General features: G+C 39.5%; 1 long non-coding RNA gene across 3 annotated transcripts in view; it reads right to left on the reverse strand.

Annotated features, from left to right (window-relative positions):
• The window catches only part of LOC125463842 (uncharacterized), a 122,067-nt gene that overhangs the window by 10,319 nt on the left and 95,477 nt on the right, over nt 1–16,271 (reverse strand). For all 3 annotated transcript variants that reach the window (XR_007249923.2, XR_007249922.2, XR_009447053.1), the window contains 2 exons: nt 11,431–11,542; nt 4,268–4,405 (listed from right to left, as the gene is read on the reverse strand). This is a non-coding gene — a long non-coding RNA (uncharacterized LOC125463842). The remainder of the gene's footprint in view (nt 1–4,267; nt 4,406–11,430; nt 11,543–16,271) is intronic.

Below are 16,271 nucleotides of genomic sequence, written 5' to 3' on the forward strand. Positions count from 1 at the left end.
AGTTGCCTTTCTATCCTGGTTTATTGTTTATAAATCAGGTATTACAACCACTGGCTGGCTTCTTCTCTCTCTCACTGAGAAGTGATGAAGTCAATTGGAGAAGCATAACTATGTCCTGACTAAGATAAGCCAACTCAGTATAAACCAGCCTCGGGCCTTCTTATCTGGGTGGCATCTTGTCTTTAATAGATGAACAATTGGGAAAGCCTGTGTGAACATCTATGCCTGTGCCTGTGATTCATTAAAAAGTAGAATTTAGCCAATAAGATAGTTTTTTTTTATTCTTTTAAATATAAACCATATTGCCATTCTGCAAACAACTGTATTGTACTTATGTCAGAGATTTGACCATGAGAACACCACAGATGAGCTGATCTGTTGTGCAACACCAATATGCAAAGTAACATTCCAACTGGGCTGCAAACAGCAGCAAGAACTCTGCCGATTTTTTCCCTTTATAGCCAACATCAGCAAAAGAAAATTTTCGCTCAAGTACAAACACGCCTGTTTAAATCAGTTAGCTCGCCACAGATGAGAGATCAAACCAAATCAAGGATCTTTCGCATCAGTTTGTCTCAGTACCACATCACTTAGCCACTCATTCAACCATGGGAAATCCTAATTCAATTTTATGTGTTCTCTAGTACTTTAAGTAAAGCAACATGTGATGAAACGGCAAGCAATGAGTTAAGATTCGCCAACCTCAAGCCTTCTGCAATGTTTTACAACACTTTACCATCATGGTCACAGTTTTTTTGTGTGTTTCCTTTGCAAGTTTCCTGTATCATTCAATTAAACACCCATTAAAAACACCTCACATCCACATCAGCGTCAGGGCAGGAATCTCAGATTTGAACACATCTTGTGTTAAACTCAGGGTGGTTGCATGTTCTGGCAGAAAATAATTAGGTTTATTTTATAGTATTGGCCCTTGGTCTAAACAGCTGCCTTGCCAAGTGCATGTTGCAACAAGTTAACTAGACCACATGAAAAGGGGGTCTTCAAAAAAAACTGAACTCACTAATGACAGATAACACAGTAAATGGCAGAACAGCATGGTTAGTGCTTGTGTTTGTACAAAAAAGATCTTTTGAAGTTCATCTGGCTCACATTACAACTGTTTCAAACAATTAGCAAAGTAAAACTTTAAACCATGTGATATAACTAGTATTTACATGTTAATAGAACTCTTCCTGTATGGCATTAACACACTAATGAGTGCAAGTTTGGTTAAACAACATTTACGGAAAAACAAAGTTTAGGACTTAACCACTTGTGTGCTAGGATTGGGTCAAAAGTGTCAATAATTTAAATAGTTTAACAAATAACCTGTGTTCCTATGTGTTAAACAACTGTCATAGCAGTATTTGTTACTAAGATTCTGTTACTTAAAGGGGCTACAATAATTGAGTTGTGATAATGGGAACTGCAGATGCTGGAGAATCCAAGATAATAAAGTGTGAAGCTGGATGAACACTCCTCAGATGCTGCTTGGCCTGCTGTGTTCATCCAGCTTCACATTTTATTATCTTACAATAATTGAGCTAATGTGTTTGCTTATTATCCTTTTATCATTGAAATCCTGTAGTGTCAGGTATTCAGGAAGCCCAAACATATTTCGAAGAAAATGCTGAAATCAGACGCCAAAAAATCTTAAATTGTCCCAGTATACCATTCAGCCAATGAATTACTTCTGAGCCAGATTCACTGTTCTAACTTAGTCAAACAAAGTAGCTAATTTGTACATAGCAATATTCCACAAACATCAATGAGATAAATTACCAGTTAACCTGAGTCGGTTGAAGGACAAATGCTGGACGGGGATATTATAAGCAATTTTTCCTCTTCCAATCAAAGTGATGGTTCTGAGATCTTTTACATTCACCTGAATAGATGGATAGGGCTGTTGTCTAATACATCAGATAAAATCTCCAACCGCATAGCATATTTACAATATGAAATTAAAGTGTAAACCTAGATTACATGTAGTTATGGACTAAGTTCTCTGACATAGGTGCAAGAGTGTCAATTTGGCTTATTATTATATACTCTGTATAGGCACAGAGATCTTTGTAGTATAATAAATCAAAGAACTATGGATGCTGGAGATCTGAAACAAATACTGAAATTGCTGGAGAAACTCAGCATGTCTGGAAGTATCTGTAGACAGAAAAAAATGAGTTAACGTTTCAAGTCCAGGGACCCCGCCTCACCAGATCAAGAGCTTTGTAGTTCTGTATTTTTAAATGTGCATTTAAAAAAATCAGAAAATCAAATTCATTCACTCGATTTTCAAAACAAGTTAATCAAAATAACTGGTATTGGCTTCTGCTTTATTGCTTCAAACCTCCATCTGTAGATACCTGATACTAATTTTCATGTAAAATGCTCCTTCACAGTCTACAGTAAAGACTATTAGAACAATTATAGTTTCCAATTCATAATCTATTGTGAAGATTTGTGTGACCTGACCTTGGTCTCTGGGTTCAGAAGCAGTATCTTGTCATTAGTATGCATTACACATTGTGCTAACGACTCTTCGTTTGTTCTCAAGCCTGATCTAGCCCATAAATCTCTGAAGGAAAGAAAATACAACAAAGGGGCCGCTGGAACGGCAGCCAACACACACCAACTTTGACACCAACTTTTTCTTGAGTCACATTAGAGCAAAGTTTGCATCTTCCAATAGTTTTAAAGCAATAGTCTAACTTTCTTAATGCCCCTTTACTTTGAATGCTAAAAGCTAGTTGCTGTTCAGAAAATCTGTGTGCACAATGCAAGACCTTTCCTTTTTTCTGTGGAAAGGTGATTGGACGCAATATTTTATTTAATTAGAGGAACACAATTGAAAACTGCAAATTTACTTATTTGATGCTCTGTAAATGACTTAATTTTATCAAATATTATTACATTTGTTACAGGCAGCAATGCGATACTACAATTTTTCAATATTCTAAACAGGCTAAAAAGGATATTCATAGCTAAAATTGCAGACCTAATCAAATTGCGTGAACATTACAGCACATAGCACTGTAACACAGTACGGCATTTGTTTCTCCACCTCCTTGTAGCTGAGTTACAGAGCTGCGTAGAGAATGCCCAAGGGTAGATTTTCTCTGCTTTTTTGGCTTTTCAGACACGATTGCTGCATGTCCAAGGAGGACTGCAAAACAGTGCGGAATTTTGGAAAGAAAATAACAGAAATAGGCATTCATTTTTCCAATTTTTAAAAATATTTTTATCTCAAAGCCTGTGCATTCAGATGATAGGCTATTTTCGTCAAACTGAAAACAATGGCATATTAGCCTAATATTAATGAATTATTCTGGGTGGCACGGTGGCACAGTGGCACAGAAGTTAGCACTGCTGTCTCACAGTGCCAGGGACCCAGGTTTGATTCCACCCTTGGGCAACTGTGTGGAGTTTGAACATTCTCCCTATGTCTGCATGGGTTTCCTCTGGGTGCTCTGGTTTCCTCCCACAGTCCAAAAATATGTAGGCTAAGTGGATTGGACATGCTAAATTGCCCATAGTGTTCAGGGATGTGTGGTTATAGGAGGATGGGTCTGCGTGGGATGCTCTGATGGTCAGTGTGGATTTGTTGGGCTGATTCCACACCATAGTGTTAATTGTGATGCATGAAACCCACTAATTTTCACTTTGTTCATTTGGAAATGTCAAGCGTTCAAGACTCTGAAATGCTTCAAAGGCAAGTTTATTTGTATGAGGACAGGGCAGAGGAACTCATCTTTCATTTGACAATACATGAATTTGACGAAGCCCAACTAAATATGAAATTCACATTAGGGTGACAAACACCAATGGAATACAATTCCAGCTCAAGGTGAAGGGCCAGGGATATGTTCATGCTAGATAGTGGTGAAAGGTAATGACTGGTTAATGTACAGTGAGGAAGCATGTGTGGCATTTAATAACCAAAAAGAAATGGGAGTATGCTGATATTTTACCACATTTCTTTTCTTATTATGGTTGTTAGTCTTGATGCATCATATTTCATCAGAAAGAAGAGGCAGTTAATAGCCAGAATTCTACTTTTGATTTTAATGATACCACGCTGTGGAAAAGAATATTTCCTTAGTGTACAAAGTTGTCAAGTGCCAATCTTTTCACGGATGATTTCTCCCTTCAGATCTTCACAGAACTGGCAAAAATAACGGCATTTATGAATAAATCTTCAGAGCAGCCTTCAAAGAAATGTCAATCCAGGATTTTAATTGCTAAACTACTTAAATGTAAAAGGATTTACCTTTAACGTGAGACCACAGAGCCAATATCATGTCCATACTACCAATCATATCAGGTTTACTTTCTCCTATCCTGAATTATGGTTCTCTTGTCGTGGTGAAGGCCTTAACTGATTGTTGGGCTTTAGTTCCATTGGCAGCTGTGTGAAAGAATCTTGGTTCAGAAGATCAGGAGGTGGAGATTAGGGACAATAAAGCTTAGTTAATGCTGTTGGGAGTAGTCTACAGGCATCATAACAATAGTTAAACAAATGGATACAACATTAAGTCATAGTTGGAGCTCTTAACAAAGGCAATGTAATAATTATGGAGGCCTTTACTCCAAACAAACTGGCAAATGTGTCTTGGCATAATAGATAACAAAGTGTGAAGCTGGAAGAACACAGCAGGCCAAGCAGCATCTCAGGAGCACAAAAGCTGATGTTTTGGGCCTAGACCCTTCATCAGAGAGGGGGATGGGGAGTGGGTTCTGAAATAAATAGGGAGCGAGGGGGAGGCAGACCAAAGATGGAGAGAAAAGAAGATAGGTGGAGAGGAGAGTGTAGGTGGGGAGGTAGGGAGGGGATAGGTCAGTCCAAGGAGGACGGACAGGTCAAGGAGGTGGGATGAGGTTAGTAGTTAGGAAATGGAGGTGCAGCTTGAGCTGAGAGGAGGGGATAGGTGAGAGGAAGAACAGGTTCGGGAGGCAGGGGCAAGCTGGGCTGGTTTTAGGATGCAGTGGGGGGAGGGGACGAGCTGGGCTGGTTTTGGGATGCACTGGGGGAAGGGGAAATTTTGAAGCTTGTGAAGTCCACATTGATACCATTGGGCTGCAGGGTTCCCAAGTGGAATATGAGTTGCTGTTCCTGCAACCTTCGGGTGGCATCATTGTGGCACTTGAAAGGATATTGAAGGAAGAGGCTTATAATATTGAGAGTCGTATGTCTGAGGGTTGGGAATGTCTTTGAAATGAGGAAACAGCCACCAAAAAGTTGATGAGAAGGAAAAATGCAGAAGATGAGGATATACTAGCCAAGCATTTTCATGAAAGATTCAAGAACCTTTAGAAGCAGTGAAGACATTGTCAAGGGAAAATGGAAGAGTCATTGAAGAAATATTTTTGCCGTAGAAAACACAAAATTATATAGAAGAAATAGCGAGTAATCAAGGGACTAAAAAGAGTGACAAACATAAGATCATGAATATCAACACAGGAAATGTGCTGAAGTAAATTAAGGGATTAAAATCTGACAAATGTTCATGACTTGATAGACTACATTATAAGATTTTAAATGAGGTTGATGTAGAGATAATGAATGAGCTGGTTTGATATTTCACAATTCCCCAGATTCCAGCGAGATCCCCACTGACTTAAAGTTAGCAAATGTAACAATGCTGTTCAAGAAAGTCAGGAGAGAGAAAACTGGGAGCTATAGGCCAGTTAGCCTGACAGGTGTTGTCAGGAAAATACCAGCACCAATTATTATATATATCTAAATATTGCACTGGAAATCATAGTATGGTTTGATGAGAGAAAAGGTATGTTTAACAAATTTATTTTTAAGTTTTTTGAGGACACAAAAAGTAGTGTTGGTAAAGGTATAGTAATATTCCTGAAACACATTGAATAAAAAGAGTTATATAAAAGGTTGGAAGCATGATAAGGACTCATGGAGTCAGATAACATATTAACATAGATAGAGATTGGTTTTAAAAGGAAGCTCTTGTGATGAGTGGTAGTGTCCCTACCTCTCAGCCAGAGGACTGAAGGCCCTGTCCCACTTGCTCCAGAGTTTGGTATACAATCTCTGAACAGGTTGATTGGCAAGCTATACACATGTTAATTGACAGCAGCAGAAAGAGTAAGCTGGGCAATGGCAATTGTGATGATCAGAAAGCTGCAAGATCAGTATTCGGGCCTCAGTAATTTACAAACAATATTAATTACTTAAAAGTGTGTTGATAGTTAGATTTCTTTAAACAAGCTATTCAGAGATGTTATGAAACACCTCTGGTGTAGATGGGGCTTGAACCAAGTCTTGTGGCTCAGAGATAGAGACTGTACCACTGTACCACAGGAGCCTCTGAAAGTGCTGATTATTTGGTCTGTCAGGGAACCTAGAACACATTAAGCCTCAAACTAATGGATCAAACACTTAGGAATGGGATGGGAAAGAATTTTTTTCAGTCAAAGGATTGAAAACCTTTGGGATTCTCTCCCCCTAAAAGTTCTTGTTGCTCTTTCATTGAATATATTTATGACTGAGTTAATTGGATATTTTATCTCTCCAAGAATAAAGAGATATCAGTAATGTGCAGGTGGATGAAGTTAAATGCGATAAACAGTTGTCTTTCATGTAGAGAAGGCTTGAGGGTCCATAAGATTTAGTCCTGCTCTCATTTCATATGCGATGTTCTTATGGGAACAGTAGCCCTCAAGTATATCACCTACTATTTGTCTGTGAGCCATGACAGAGACTCTTCAGAATACTTTACACCGGATAACATCACAGATGAGCCCAAACCTCAGAGAGAAATTGCTTAGAACACCAAACTGCTCTTCCACTGATACCACCCAGCTCAGGACAAACATTCCTTTTCTCAGCATCTCCACCATTGAATGCAAATGAATTATGGAATGAGGCATCAAGATTCTTCTGAATATAAGCACACAGGTAGTGGGGGAAAAGTAAAGAGATTTTCCAAGGCTAGTACACGATTTCAACATATCATTGGCCCTATCCTGTGGTGTATGTTAAAAGCAATGAGCCTGGTTTCTAGTTGGTTTCTACAGGAAGTAGTGTTTCCAGAATTAAATGTGGGGATGTTTTTAATAACTGTTTCCTGCTGTTATTTTGGCAAGTTAATATAGCAAATATTAAGGGCAATTATCAGCGACAGGCAGTGTCAGCATTTACACTTTAATGAATATGCGAGTGAGAATACCATTAATACAGTGCAATTAACTTCTGTAGTGTTCTAAATAGTAAGGAGTTTAACTTTAGAGCCTGGATTTAACACATAATCATACAATGGAAGGCATTAGTCCCACAAAATATTGTAAAAACTCCCCGAACTCACAAATATGCATCCCCATAAATCATTGTTACAAATTGCACCTTTTATTTTCACAAAATGCTTTTATGTGCTTTGAGAATGGCAACCTTCCTCGCTGTAGCAGTTGTCCATGTTTTTGCAATCATTTCTGATTATTATCGTAAAAACGCACTGGGAACTTTGTGAGAAGGTTGTGGTGCAGACTGGAACAGATTAAAAGCTGAAATTGTTGTTGTTTTTATCATTCAATGCAGTCGACAAAAGCACATGAAAGAAAACCACTGTAAAATTGGCTTCCGGGTTCTTTGTCTGCTTGTCCATAGCCAACTGCTCTTGGAGGTTTTCCAAGTTAAAAACTCAGAAAACACTTCCAAGTTGCAGTAGCCCTTTTGTTTGGGTTTCCTTCTTCAGCTGTATTTCAGACTTGTAGGAAATTATTAGCGGGTGCTCACAAAAAAAGACCTAAAAAACGAACGCATTTTTAAAGAAATTCACAGGCGCCGCTTGCATTTTGAGCTCACATGGAAAATCTGAAAACTGCTTATCAACCCGAATAGAAAATGTACAATGTGATAATCTTTCCTGTGCTCCTATTCTGAAGATGTTGTCTCACCCTGAGATACAATTCCAAAGATACTGGCTGCCCTCCAGTGCAAGGCCCAAATCGCCATTCTTTATATGTCAGTCCAGTCAATCAGTGGCAACAAGGTATTTGTTAATGGCAACTAATAAGGCAGAGCTTGATTCTGTTTTGACTTGGCACCAAGGTGCACTTTCACTATGGGTAACAGGATAATGATCAGTCATGAGAATACTAAAAGATAGTTCCCTAGACTAGCCCCAGTCTGAAGGGCCTGAGGAAATTGCAGTACCTCCACTGAGATCAGCTTACTTTATCCAGGCAAGAAATCTGGGAGGAATAATTTGTTCACACCACTACACACACTTACTTCAATTCAGTGGGATCACGATGAGCCATTCTTTTTATGTCCTACTCAATGATTTCCAACCTATCTGTGAAGAGCAGTGCACAAAACTATCATTTCCTCCAGGAATTAAAGCCAATCTACATTGCAACTGAATTTCTTCCCCAGCTTCTGTTCTGTACAGCTGAACTGTACTGTAGATTTATAACTTTACCAACGGAGCCATTAAAACACCTTGTATGTTGACTGTTAAGAAAATGAGTTAACCTTCTGAACTTTTAGATTATTAGAAAGATGGGAATTTCCTTCAATTTCCAGTAAGCTGAGTCATAGATGACACACAATTTATGTTGTCCGACTATAAATCATGACCAATAAACTCTCTTCTCAATCTTCAAGAGAGCAGACTAATGTCCCTTTTTACTTCTGTTTGGAATACACAGCCAGCTTGTTGACCTTCATAGGCTCTTTAAGATTGACGCACAGCCATACAGGTCTATATTTTAAGCCTGTCTTTCCCTACATAGTGACTGCTGAGTGATTTCACATCAGTGAAGTTAATAGGGAACTTTGGGCTAGGCAACTCTTAAGTATGAAATGAGGACGGAATTATCTGAAATGGCAAACTACTGAGTTTGACTACATAAATTAAAAGAACACACTGTCAAGGTTTTTTTTAAATATCAGCAGCATTCAAGAATGATTTACAACCAGACTGTCTACTGACTGATAAAATGTGAGGCTGGATGAACACAGCAGGCCAAGCAGCATCTCAGGAGCACAAAAGCTGACGTTTCGGGCCTAGACCCTTCATCAGAGAGGGGGATGGGGGGAGGGAACTGGAATAAATAGGGAGAGAGGGGGAGGCGGACCGAAGATGGAGAGCAAAGAAGATAGGTGGAGAGGGTGTAGGTGGGGAGGTAGGGAGGGGATAGGTCAGTCCAGGGAAGACGGACAGGTCAAGGAGGTGGGATGAGGTTAGTAGGTAGCTGGGGGTGCGGCTGGGGGTGGGAGGAAGGGATGGGTGAGAGGAAGAACCGGTTAGGGAGGCAGAGACAGGTTGGACTGGTTTTGGGATGCAGTGGGTGGGGGGGAAGAGCTGGGCTGGTTGTGTGGTGCAGTGGGGGGAGGGGATGAACTGGGCTGGTTTAGGGATGCAGTGGGGGAAGGGGAGATTTTGAAACTGGTGAAGTCCACATTGATACCATATGGCTGCAGGGTTCCCAGGCGGAATATGAGTTGCTGTTCCTGCAACCTTCGGGTGGCATCATTGTGGCAGTGCAGGAGGCCCATGATGGACATGTCATCAAGAGAATGGGAGGGGGAGTGGAAATGGTTGGCGACTGGGAGGTGCAGTTGTTTGTTGCGAACTGAGCGGAGGTGTTCTGCAAAGCGGTCCCCAAGCCTCCGCTTGGTTTCCCCAATGTAGAGAAAGCCGCACCGGGTACAGTGGATGCAGTATACCACATTGGCAGATGTGCAGGTGAACCTCTGCTTAATGTGGAATGTCATCTTGGGGCCTGGGATGGGGGTGAGGGAGGAGGTGTGGGGACAAGTGTAGCATTTCCTGCGGTTGCAGGGGAAGGTGCCGGGTGTGGTGGGGTTGGAGGGCAGTGTGGAGCGAACAAGGGAGTCACGGAGAGAGTGGTCTCTCCGGAAAGCAGACAGGGGTGGGGATGGAAAAATGTCTACTGACTGCTAACCCAGAACTATATGACTGACATTTCAATGGTAAGCATTACATCATAAGCTTATTTCCCTATGAAGCATGACAAAACTCCCCAAAATAATAATGCTACATTTATATTTGCTGAGAATTTTAGTTAGAGAAGCATCAAATTAGTGCCATCAGGCTCTAAACTTTCAATCACTGCCTGGACTGATGACCTCTCTGTCTTTCCAAGACGTTAACAGTAGAATCAGATGTGGTTTGAGATTGGAACAGATTATAACTCAATGCACACCCTTTGCTTGTGAGCTGCAGGAGAATATGAATGTGAGTGAAGTAAGTCCTCATATAAAATATAACTGGTAAGTTAGAATTCACAGTTAACTGTGCTCTCAAGGTAATAAAAGGGAAATGTTTTTAATCTATGCCTGGCCTTGGAATGTATGATTTTATCACTTGCTTAACAAGTACAAGAGCATTCTAGTTTCTGCTAACCTTCAGCATTATGAACAGCGACCCACAATGACATTAAAATACAGTCTTGATGTGGATATTCTGGCAGAAGAATAACTAAGTTTAGGAAAACTGAGCTGTTACTGCTGCATTTTAATCAGAGGCCATGGTAATGACTTCTTTGTGCTGGTTTAAATGAAATGACAAGCATGACCTCATTCTGAGGTTGTCTATTGCAATTCTTTTCTAGGTGAAGGTTTTATTAAAATGCGTTGAATACATGCTGAGATATCTGTGTGGCAGACCGTAAAATATCCATTTTGGCAGCTTTATATGTTCACCTTTTATTTTGAATTATACTACATTAAGTCAAATCCTTCCCATTAAAACCATTCATTATATACTAGTTGTTTAAGATCACAAAGGTATTGTTGGAATTAAACCTTCCTAAACCAATTCATTAGTCAACGTTTAGATTGCGTACACTGATTAATTGACTACCGATTTTGTGACTATATTTCTCTAGGCAATTAACCATAAACAACCCAAATAAGGTTAGGTTTCCACAGAACTGTGAACTTCCTACAGTTTCTTATACACAGCCAATAAATCAAACTAATAGGCACTGTAAATGGTTGCACGCCTAGTTTATTTTGAAAGAATTCCCATAGGGTAGAAAGGTTTGAAAAAAAAGTAACTTAGATTGTGAACACGTATAAAAATAGGTGTGTATGAATTTTTTTTAGCAGTTATATGAATGAAAGGATACCAAACTATAAGAGGTGGAATCAGGGCTTAAAATTATTGGTTAACCCCAGAAGTTCCCTCATAATTTTACTACTTAGTTGTCTCTAGGTGCTGTCTATTTAGGGAAGATTTATTCTGGGTGCTATTTGTAGTGACATTGTAAATTTATTCTTTACAAAGATCTGGACAACTTTGCTCACAGAGGAAACTTCTACTCATGCAGAGGTGCGATCTACTTTGACTCCTAAAGGTTATCTGTCAGGCATCTAAGAGTACAGCGTGGAAATGAGACATTCCAACTCATAAGAGGAAAAAGTGACACTGCCTTACTCACCCTGTTTAGGCCTCAGGTCAGCCAATCATGGAGTGGAACGGCTGACTTCTGCAGCCAAAACCAAGTTGCCTTCCTGAATGGAAGATGATTGTTCTGGTGAGTAGCCAACAGTCTAACAACAGAAAGAACATTTATAAGTTAGAGACTTGAAATTTGTACTGAGCATTTATAATGTATCATACAATCAATTGGAATTGCATGAAGCATGCGCAAAAGGTTTTGCCTTCTGACTGATTTCAACTATTGAATATTCTTAACATTGCCCTCAAAACTGGCAGCACATTAATCATACAGTGATTGATAATATATTTAACACTGATATTGAAACACAGTTCTGAAGTGGTTGCTAATAATTTGATTTGAAGAGAAGCAATGTTGTCTTATGGTTGACCTCAGCATCATGATCATTTATCAAAGTGCAAAACATCTCTTGGCAAACAAAGTCCTCTTTGAAAAGAGAGTTTAACTCGGATTAGCAAAACCATTTCTGCAAACTAAGTTTAAATCTACAGTGGTTCATGCTGGTGGGAAGATGAAATATGCTGATAGAATTACATACTGGCTTTGTGATCTCATTGAGACAGCCCAAGAACAAAGGTTTTCGTTTCATACCACTAGATAACGTGTGTTCCTGTAGGTCAATGTTTCCAGCAGCTTGGAACAACTTGTCAATCATTGGCAGTGTACAATATTGCACAATTATTGTACAAGTTCGTTTTTATGCATCCTGTGATTTGTATCTGGCTAGATAATGAATGAATCAGGAGCCTGGAGATGTTTTCGGTGTCATCATCAGTGCATCCCACTGTCTGTAACACCTGCTAAAATCTGCACGTGGCATTTCCATGATGTCATTGGGCGATGGTGCCACAACTGTAGGAATGTCTGATTTCTGTGCATTGATTGTTTGTGTGCGATGAGATTTATCCAAGCCAAGGATTGGATCTGTACCTTAAATGCACTAACACCTCTCCAAAAACAGGAGTGAATCAGCTGTCATTTTTTGATTTAGTTTTATTAATTGGTAGAATAATTGAATAATTGACCTGAGAAGGGTCAAATATTCAGCTCCAGTAAATTTCTATATTATGACGGCACTGCGTGTCAAACAAACTGTCACACTAAAAGCACAGCTTCCACTTACTTTGATTGAACTCAGAAGATTTCTATCTATAATACAAGTGACAAGGGCTAACTTTGTTTTTGGCTTTTGCTTAGAATTTCTTACTGGCTTGACATGACTGGAGTTTCAGTTGTACGGCAATTTTTACTAACTTCATATTGATTCACCTGCATGAACTGCATTTGAGCATTTATTTCAGTTTTACATAGTGACAAAAAATTCTGATTTTCAGTTTAAAGCCAGCTAAAATTTAAAGGATTCCTCTGAGAGTGGTGTAACAAGCCCAATGAATCTCCTGAAATTTTATGAAGAAGGAATATCAAAGTACATTAAGTGTCTGTTTAGCTTGGTGAAAACATGAACTGAATCTCAATATAATACAGTGTAAATGTTGTGAAAAGTATTCCACCTGAACTTTCTGAATAACTCAAAATATATTGTCTGGTGAATGAAATGGAACATTATAGCAGGGCCTTCCAAAAAAGCCATGGGAGATTCCTGGTTCACTGCCACTTCCACGGAGTACTTGGCATCCATTCGATTGGAGTTGTGTGACCGAGTTGGAAAAGCAGATTAATGTGGTTAGAGTAGAGGGGAAAATCAACTTCCAAGCAAAAACACTGGAGTGGAGCAGTTACACCAAACACACAAATTATTTTGAATGTTGGGCTCATTATCATAGGAGTGGTGGTCTTTATGTGACAAACACCATTGCTGGAGTGAGCAGGGCATACTAGTGACATCACAGAAAGTCAGCCTGATAAGATCAATGGGGTGCCCAATTGCAGGTGCAGAACTGGTGTATGAAGAGAAAATAGGGAAGGGTGATGTTCACTGCAGTTTAGAAGAATGCAGAGGTTCTCACAGAACCAGTGAAATTCTAATGGGACTAAACAAGATCAATGTAGGAAGAATGTTCCCAAAGACTGCGGAGTCCAAAGGCCAAAAGTCACAGTCCAGGGAAATGGGGTAAGTCATTTAGGACTGAGAATGAGGACAAACATCTTCACCCAGAGGGTGTGAGCCTGTGGAATTCACTGCCACAAAAAATCGTTCAGGCAAAAACATTGAATATTTTCAGGAAGAAATCAGATGTAGTTCTTAGGGTTAAAGAGATCAAAGGGAGAAAGCAGGAACAGGACATTAAGATGGATGATCAGTTGTGATCATATTGAATGGCAGAGTAGGTTCAAAGAGCCAAATGGCCTACTCATGCTCTTATTTTCCATGTTTCTATGGAATGTGGGGGGATCATAAAGCATAGGTTAGCTGATGGCCACAGTACTTTTGAGGTGACAACAGTCCTAGAAGGACTCACCATCTGGTGTAACAGAATAGAGTGTTCATGGTGAATGGTCATCCATTTTAACCTGAAAATTACAAAAGGAACCCCAAATTGCCTAATTCAGCAGCTTTATTTCAGTTGCTGTTGCTTTTATAGGCTGAGCACTGCAACACTGCAATATGCAAGTCGTTGACAGCAATGAGCTAAGAACTGAACAGCCAGAAGCTGAAAATTATCTGGATATTTTCGTTCTCTTTTAACAAAAATCCTGAGCTGTATTTACATCATAATGCTATTGTTGGACCATATCAATGCTGCTCAAAAATGTAAAAATATTGAGATGTGCAAGAATGTTGCCAGGAACTTTCAATTGATTCTGGAACTGACAAGTTTCTAAATTGGGCCCAATATCACGGATTTTCTTTTCCCAGAATCCAACTTTTGGCCTAACGTTTTTCCACAGAAATAGTGGTGATCATCAATCGTGGAACATTTTGCCAATTGACTTCACTCTATGTGTAGTGCCATATTGGTAGCTGTACTGGAAAATTATAGGCTCATTCCCCTTTCAAAATGGGTTTTTAATGTCTCTAACTGTTAGCGTGTAATATATGCATTGCACACCAAATATAAGCTGACAGATTGCACGTGTTTGGTGCTGTTGATACATCTTTGCATCAAGTTCTTTCATACTTCTGCTGGAAACTCAAAAAGCCCTCAAAAAAGAGATTTGAAACTTGAGAACGCAAATAATATTTTGATGACACAGGAGCTGGTGTTCATTTATCTGTTATCACAGAAATGTCACCATTTACATGACTTTATCCGTTCCATACCATTATTTTATGGCTCTTATACCGACCTCATATGGTTTCTAAATCACACTGATCAAGCGCAGCAAACACGTTGTGGATATTTTATATAGCCGTGATGACTCTGCATCTAGTAAAAATGTGTACCTTCGATGTTTTTGATTTGTGCTTATTTACCACATCTAATCAGTTTCATTTTGCTGATGTTTTGCAGGTTATGAATTGACAGTTTTCCATTATTTAATGCTCTCTCATCGAAATGTTTTGTTGCCCTTGAACTCTCTGTAGTCTTATTATCCAATTCTGCTAATGGTTACAGGGTGGGCCTGTGAACTTGGCATCTATTTCTTGGTAATATGGTGAGACTTAGCCTCACAATCCTTTCTTTTTAGAACTGATGACTATGTCAATGAGTCTAAATGCACAAAGATGTGTCAAATGTAAGAGATGAGGGAGTTTGAGGGACCTTGATAACCACCAGGAATGTCATTCCTATTAGGTTTTGCTGTGGATGGAAAGTTCCATAACTGTTTGTGGGATGATCAAGTGGAAATGAGACAATTACGTACATCCAGAGCTGCCTTAGTATGTTGCTTATTGCTCTCCCTAGCATGCAATTTATTCATTCACCTCACTGTGACATCATGATTTTGAGTAATTTTTTAAAAATTATTATACTAAGAACATAAGATGTAAGAGTAGAAGCATTCCATTCAGCCCCTTGTCCCATCAGTCCTCTAAAATTAATAGTTAAAAAAACTAATAAGATAAACACTATACAAAATGAAGTTCTCTGAATGAAAATAGAGATTGTTGTTGATTGTGTTTAGTGTCAAGCTTTTCAGATCTTTTGTTGCAATTTCATGCACCCACACTTGATAGTGAGTATTCTTAAACACTCTAGGTTTAGAACATAGAACATAGAACATTACGGCACAGTACAGGCCCTTCGGCCCTCGATGTTGTGCCGACCCGTCATACCGATCTCAAGCCCATCTAACCTACACTATTTCATGTACGTCCATATGCTTGTCCAATGACGATTTAAATGTACGTAAAGTTGGCGAATCTACTACCATTGCAGGCAAAGCGTTCCATTCCCTTACTACTGTCTGAGTAAAGAAACTACCTCTGACATCTGACCTATATCTTTCACCCCTCAATTTAAAGCTATGCCCCCTCGTGCTCGCCATCACCATCCTAGGAAAAAGGCTCTCCCTATCTACCCTATCTAACCCTCTGATTATTTTATATGTTTCAATTAAGTCACCTCTCAACCTTCTTCTCTCTAATGAAAACAGCCTCAAGTCCCTCAGCCTTTCCTCATAACATCTCCCCTCCATACCAGGCAACATCCTAGTAAATCTCCTCTGCACCCTTTCCAAAGCTTCCACATCCTTCTTATAATGCGGTGACCAGAACTGTACACAATACTCCAAGTGCGGCCGCACCAGAGTTTTGTACAGCTTCACCATAACCTCTTGGTTCCGGAACTCGATCCCTCTATTAATAAAAGCTAAAACACTGTATGCCTTCTTAACAGCCCTGTCAACCTGGGTGGCAACTTTCAATGATCTGTGTACATGGACACCGAGATCTCTCTGCTCATCTACACTACTAA

The sequence above is a fragment of the Stegostoma tigrinum genome, chromosome 22 (genome assembly GCF_030684315.1).
Source record: "Stegostoma tigrinum isolate sSteTig4 chromosome 22, sSteTig4.hap1, whole genome shotgun sequence".
NCBI classification, from domain to species: domain Eukaryota; kingdom Metazoa; phylum Chordata; class Chondrichthyes; order Orectolobiformes; family Stegostomatidae; genus Stegostoma; species Stegostoma tigrinum.